This window comes from Benincasa hispida, chromosome 10 (genome assembly GCF_009727055.1).
Source record: "Benincasa hispida cultivar B227 chromosome 10, ASM972705v1, whole genome shotgun sequence".
Taxonomy (NCBI): domain Eukaryota; kingdom Viridiplantae; phylum Streptophyta; class Magnoliopsida; order Cucurbitales; family Cucurbitaceae; genus Benincasa; species Benincasa hispida.
Window position 1 is genome coordinate 57,772,008 of NC_052358.1, and position 7,616 is coordinate 57,779,623.

The following is a 7,616-nucleotide window of genomic DNA, read 5'->3' on the forward strand; positions in this document are numbered from 1 at the left end:
TGTGGTAAACTACTAAATTTATCTATGTCAAATGATTGCGGTAATTAAAGAGGATGCGGTGATAAGACTTTTAAAAATAACATGCGATGTGATAATGCAAAATTTGAAATAAAGATAAGGAAAAGTACACCCTCAAATTTTACATTGGCGCGCGCATTGTATTGATGCATCCATCTTTGCAGTGATCTCTCTTCTTTGGGCTGCGATGATGGAGTAAGATAAATACTTTGTCGCGTAACATCTCTGCAATCCAGCGTCTCGATCATTGCAAGAAAAACAAAGAGAGGGTCAAATTATTTAAAACAAAATACAACTTGTTATCGCTTTTTTTTTTTTTTTTTTGTAGAAGATAGTTATAGTAAAGTTAGGATAGATCAAGATTGAAAAGATATAAAAAAAATTCCGAATAATGAAGAAAAGTTGAAGAATCAATGTTTCCCAAAACTTGCGTCCCTGATAGATTACGATCATTTGATAACGCAGGGACCACTTATTTCCGACTGGTTTGTTCACTTCCATGGTAGCTTTTCTCTCTTTTCTTTGTCCTCTGGGATCCTTACTACCTTGATCTGAAGTTTGTTTTCCCATGAATGCTCATTATAATTTCCCCCTTGCGCACATCAATTTGAGCGCGACCGGTTGAAAGGAATGGTCGCCCCAATATGATGGGCACATCTTCGTCCGCTTTATAATCCAAAATGAGGAAGTCTGCCGGCAGGATGAATTTATCGATTGAAATTGCGGCATTTTTCACTCCCCTTCAGGTTGTATTTGAGATCTGTTCGTGAGCAGAAGAGTTTCCTTTGTGGGCGTAACTGTGCCGGCATTCAATTGTTTGAAGATTGATAGTGGCATTATGTTTATACTTGCCCCAAGATCGCATAGTGCTTGGCCACTGAAGGTCCCTCCGATAGAGCATGGGATCGTGAAGATTCCTGGGTTACCTATTTTAGGTGGGATCATAGCATTTTGCACTGCAGCCACTATTGAGATATTTTCTTCCATATTCTGTTCCTCTTTCAATCTTTGTAGAGTCACTGGTGGTTGAACTTCTTCTATCTCAAGATCTAGAGGCTCAAGGGTGGACGCAACATCAGGGTCTATTTTCTCGGCTTCTCAAAACTATAGGTCAACGGGCCTTCGGTTATCACCGCATTCAAGTTGGTCGCAATGCGCTTCTCCCCTACATCTGTAGTCATGTTGTCACTTAGCAAGGAGACTGCTAAGCATTGTTCCTTCCCGTTACCCCCAGCATTGCGAAGGAGCTCATTTGAGCTCGGCAATGCTTCTTATGGTCTATTTTTCAGCTCGCCCACAATTTGTCCCATTTGAATTTCGAGATTTCGAATGGATGTAGCTTGGCTCTGAAGCACGTATTCGTTTTTCTCAATATATTGCTTCAACAAGCTCTCCAAGGTCAAAGATTGCGGTGGTTGTGAGCTGCTAGCTTCGCTTTGTGCTAGACCGTTGTTTTGCGGGAAAAATCTGGGTGGCCCTCATTTTTGTGCCATAGGTTGAAAGCTTTGTTGTTGATTTTTCCACGCAAAATTTGGGTAGTTTCTCCACTCGGGGTTATATGTATTGGAATAGAGATTATCTCTCATGAAGCATACCAACTGCGGGTTTGTTGGGCATTCCTCCATCGGGTGAGCATCACCGCAAATGACATAACTTGCGGTCGTTTAAGTGATTGCGCTAACCTGCCCTTTCTTCGCGCCTGTATTATTAATTGTAATGCCTTGTATCAGACTCATCATTGCAGTCATTTGATTTTGCAAGGATGCGATGGCCCCATTGTTTGCGTCATTTTCTTTGATCCTTAATCTTTGATCGCTTTCCCTCCAATCCTCGTGATTTTTGGAAATGCGATCAAGTATACTTTTAGCCTCCTCATATGTTTTGTCGAGCAGACCACCAGCGGCTGCCGCATTAGCAGCGGTCTGTGAAGTGGGGTTCAATCCTTGGTAGAAAATTTCCATTTGCAAGCAATCTGGTAAGCCATTGTGTGGACAGTCTCTTACTAGCCGCTTAAACCTCGCCCAAGCATCGTTGAGCGATTTGTCATCTTCTTGTTCAAAATTTGTTATTAATTTCCTTCTCCTAACGTTCTCAGTTGGTGGGAAATACTTCTTCATAAATTTTTTCACCACTTGTTCCCACGAAGTTATCTCTCCCGGTTTGAAAGAATATGCCCAATTTCTCGCCTGATCATACAAAGAAAATGGAAACAGAGTTAGTCGAACTTCCTCGGTTGAGATATTTGGGAACATAAAAGTGTTGCAGACTTCTATGAAGCTCCGGAGGTGGGTGTGCCGGTCTTCGCCACGCTTTCCTCGAAACTGCCCAGCAGCCTTGATCATCTGCAACATTACCGGCTTCATTTCAAACCTCAATCCATCTAACGTCGGCCTCATGATTCCTGGAGAGAAATCGTAGACGTTAGGTAACGCATAGTCCCGGATGGGTCTATTGCGGTCATTCGCCAGAAGGATGGGGTTGGCCATTATATTATTCGCGTTAGAAGCCCTTGCGTCCGGTTGCAACGCCATTCTTGGTGTTCCTTCTTGTTGTTGGTGGTGGTTTCTTAATCTTTTTCTAAATGTCCTCAAAATTTTCGGGTCATAATTCGCCAGAGATTGAGAGTTATGCAAAGAAATCAAAAAAATTACCGTTAATAAACTATTTTGCCAAAGTCCCCGGCAACAGTACCAAAAACTTGATGCTCGCTATTTATGAAGTGGAAATATGGATGTGTGCGTTGATGGATTTTCATTGTGTACTCAAGTTTCCCCAGCAGAATTCAAGTATAAATTCCTCTGAGTTTCCTGATAAGTTCAGGGTTGAACACAGGGACTTGTGAAAATAGATTGCGTTGGTAATTTTGATGAGAACCTTGCGGTAACCAAGTAAATAAATAAGTGTTGGGTTTGTTGTTTGCGTTGATGAAAAGAAATAAATAAGGTGGCCGATTTGAGAAAAGACAGTTGCGTTGATAGATGCAATGAGTATGCGATGAACGGGTTGAGAAGATCTTTAGCTAGCATTACTTGGGAATGCGTCAGACTATGTGATCATGTTACAACCATGCAAAGCAAGTCATTTTCCAATGTGAATGCGATGCTCATAAATATAGGACGCATGTGTTGAATGCAAAATTTCTATAGAGCTCATCCCTAAGTCTTTACTCTTGTCCTATGCAATGATGCAAAATGCATGAAAGCAAGGTGACCGCATACAATCATATCCTATTTCTAGGATGCATGTGATACGTTCATAACAAATAGTGTCCATTCCTAAGCGCCTATCTCTCGTTTATGCGTTCTAGTCTGGCTCTTCCGAGTCTAGATTCTAACCTGACCTTCCCAAGTCTAGATCCTGTCCTTAGACTACCCTCCCGAGTATCTCTAATGGACGAATGAAGCATACATAAACAAGATAATCGCAAGAATGAAGATTCCCTAGTTGTGCTAGCTTAATGCTTCTCAACCCATTCAACTAATTTAGCTACTCAAGTGTGAATAACAAACAGTGAACAAATATAGAGAAAGAAATTCAATTCTTATAAATGAGTTGAGTACAAAATGACAATGGAAAGTAAAGGTAGAGAGCCTGGTAGAAATTCCATACTGACCGAGGCTTTTTACACTGAAATCTCTGTTCTGATCTAAAGATGTTCCCGCTTCCGCAGGTGTCAGCCCTCTCTCTGTCCTTGGAGCTTTCGACGCTCTATCAAGCTTACTGGAATGATCTACCGGTACAACTTCTTCCCTTGCGTCCGCCGTAAAATGAAAGAAAACTAAGAACACAGACGTGCAACTTGTGGAACAAAAGATTGTAAAAATGGTGAACCCCTTTTCTGAAGAATGTACTTGGTATTTATGGAGCATCCATAGTGAAAGACGGCTTCTCTCTCCTGGTTGTACAGATGGGACAGCTTTAATTCCTGACTGATGCACCGCATAATTGTCACTAATAAAGCTGAATGTACTTTATGACCATTATCGGCTATCAACTTAATTTGGATTCGACTGTCATCAGCTTTCTGTCCCATCGCTCTTAATTATCCTTTCACCCAGATATGCTCACCATGTTGCGCTGACCAAGTTGCGGTGATCCTTCTCGGGCAAATGTTTGCGAGCACAATCAATGTAAAGCCTAGCGGTGAAGTTGCGCTTGATCGATGATTTCTTATGATCGCAATCTTGCATTGCATTAACGCATATTCTGCACAAAAATACAAAGTCAACTGTTCTAATGCGCTGAACGCATGCGACCGCAATATTATAGAATTTATGCTTAATGGACGCAATTTAACATATTTCATCAACGCAATCCAACATTGTTTAAGAACTTAGCACTATGATAATGTGCATTTCTGCCCGTTATCACTGAGGCCGAATGAGAAGCTACTGGTAATCATTTTCTCTGCACTTAATGAAAACCAAGAAGATGCGCAGCTAAGCATTCTGAGAAAATATGAGACGCTCGCAGACATTCGAAGAATTAGCCCCGCATAATGTATGCATACAATTCGTCTCGAAGAAAACCACAAAGGATCAATCGAACATCAGCACAAACTCAACCTTGCAATGAAGGAGGTCGTAAATAAATAGATAATCAAGTGGTTAGACGCGGGCATCATCTATCCGATAGTAGACAGCACGTGGGCCAGCCCCGTGCAGTGCGTGCCGAAGAAAGGTGGGATAACAGTAGTCCCTAACGCAAATAACGAGCTAATACCACAAAGAACCATCACCGAATGGCGTATTTTCATGGACTATCGCAAACTGAATGCGGCAACGAAGTAAGATAATTTTTGTTTACCTTTTATTGACCAAATGCTGGATCGTCTAGCTGGAAATGACTTCTACTGCTTCTTGGATGGGTATGCCAGTTATAACCAGATTATGATTGCTCCTAAAGATCAAGAAAAGACCACATTCACTTGCCCGTATGGAACTTTTGCTTTTCGTCGCATGTCGTTCGGCCTCTGCAATGCGCCGAGCACTTTCCAAAGGTGTATAATGGCCATCTTTTCGAAATATCTCGAAGACTATAGAAATATTCATGGATGACTTCTCTGTATATGGGCACACATACAAAGTCTGTCTTGACAACTTGGAAAAGATTTTGAAAAGATGTGAGGAGACGAACCTCGTGCTTAACTGGTAGAAATGCCATTTTATGGTGAAGGAGGGAATTGTGCTAGGGCACAAGGTCTCGAGGGACAGGTTGAAGGTGGACAAGGAAAAAATTGAAGCAATTGAAAAGCTCCCACTTCCAACAAGTGTAAAGGCTGTAAAGAGCTTCTTGGGACATGCCGGATTTTACAAACGTTTTGTCAAGGACTTTTCAAAGATAGCACGACCGCTGAGTGCGTTGATGGAGGTCGATAGAAAATTTGACTTTGATGACAATTGCCTCAACACATTCATGATTTTGAAGAACGCATTAACATCTGCGCCTGTGTTGATCGCACCAGATTGGACATTTACCTTTGAATTAATGTGCGGCACGAGCGAGTATGCGATGGGAGCAGTGCTGGCATAGAAGAGAAAAACAATACTACATCCCATCGCATATGTGAGTAAGACTTTGAATCCTACTCAAACTAACTACACCACCACAGAAAAAGAGTTGCTTGTAGTAATATTTGCGTTGGAGAAATTCATAGCATATTTGTTGGGAACAAAAGTACTCATCCACACTGACCACTCGATGATAAAGTATTTAATGACAAAGAAGGATGCGAAGTCGAGGTTGATTAGATGGGTTCTCGTCCTCTAGGAATTCAATATGGAAATAATTGATCACAATGGGACGGAGAACCATATTTCGGATCATTTATCCAGATTGGAAAATCCAAAGGTTGACCGCAATCAGTCACAGGTGAGCGCAATGTTTCCAAATGAGCAGCTATTTCAGATTGAAGAATTTCCATGGTATGCAGACATGGTAAATTATTTGGTTTGCGAGCAATTTCCCGAAGATTATACCAACCAACAAAAGAGGTGGCTCAGGCATGAATGCGGATATTATTTTTGGGATGAGCCAAATCTGTATAAGAGGGGGTCAGACCAGATTATGTGACTGTGTATACCGGATGCTGCTCACCAATGCATATTATCGCAATGTCATGATTCACCATATGGCAGGCACTTTGGAGGCCAGCGCACCACAGCGAAAGTATTACAAAGTGGGTACTATTGGCCAACACTATTTAAGGATGCAAGAGATTACACGATGAAATGTGACCGATGCCAATGCACGGGTAACATTTCATGGAAACATGTAATGCCCATGAAATCATTTTAGAACTGAAGTTGTTCGACGTCTAGGGCATTGATTTCATGGGACCATTCCCACCTTCGAATGGTCACAAGCATATTCTGTTAGTCGTCAACTACGTGTCCAAATGGGTAAAAGCAGTAGCATGCACTGCAAGCGATGCGGCGGTAGTCTCCAAATTCCTGAAGAAAAATATTTTCACTCGTTTTGGCACTACACGTCTATAATAAGTGAGAGAACTCCCCACTTTGTCAATTACCTCGTCAAAAATCTGCTGCTCAAATAATATATCCTCCACAAAGTGGCCACCGCATACCATCCACAGACGAATGGTCAAGCTGTAGTGTCCAAACGAGAAATTAAGCAGATATTGGAGAAGATGTAAAGCCTTCGCGATGAGACTGGGCAACAATGCTGGACGATGCGTTGTGGGCATATAGGACTGCCTACAAAACACCGATAGGCATGTCTCTGTATGCGTTGGTGTTTGGTAAAGGATGTCATTTACCACTAGAGCTGAAGCACAAAGCGCTATGGGCAGTGAAGAAGCTTAACTTCGACTTAAAAGCAACAGAGGAAGCAAGAAAACTACAACTGGTCGAGCTTGATGAGTGGAGGACAAAAGCTTATGAAAATGCCAAAATTTACAAAAGAATGAGCAAAATGTTGGCATGACAACCGGCTATTGAAAAAATCTCCACGTCGGACAAAAGGTCTTACTTTTCAATTCACGGTTACAGCTCTTTCCCGACAAATTAAAGACGTGTTGGTCCGGACCCTTTATAATTAAAGTAATATTCCCACATGGTGCGGTTGAGCTGATTAATGAGGAAGGGATCCGTACAATCAAGGTTAATAGGAAAAGAGTCAAGGCATATTGCGGGGGTGATTTTCATAGAGAAAAGACCTCTGTAGACCTGAGAAATCCGGAATGAAGGAAAATCGAGTGGCCCCTACGCTGGCATGCGACAGAAAATCATCTGGGGTGTAAGTCTTCTAGAGTATCATTTTTCTTACTTATGATTCATGAACTCTCACTACTATGATGTTATTTCAAATATCATTTATCTGTCTTCATTTCACATATTTACATAAAAAAAAAACAGAGAGAAAAATTTTGTTAACTTCGTTTTTTTTTTTATTATTTGACCCTCTCGATGTTTTTCTTTATAAACGATCGAGATAAACGATTGCGGAGGCGCTCACGAAGATGCAACTACTTAATTTCATCACCGCAATCCAAAGAAAGTTGATCGCCGCAAAATAGGATGCGTAAACAAATAATGTGGGCAACAGCGCAAATTTGGGGGTTGTATCTTTCCTTGACT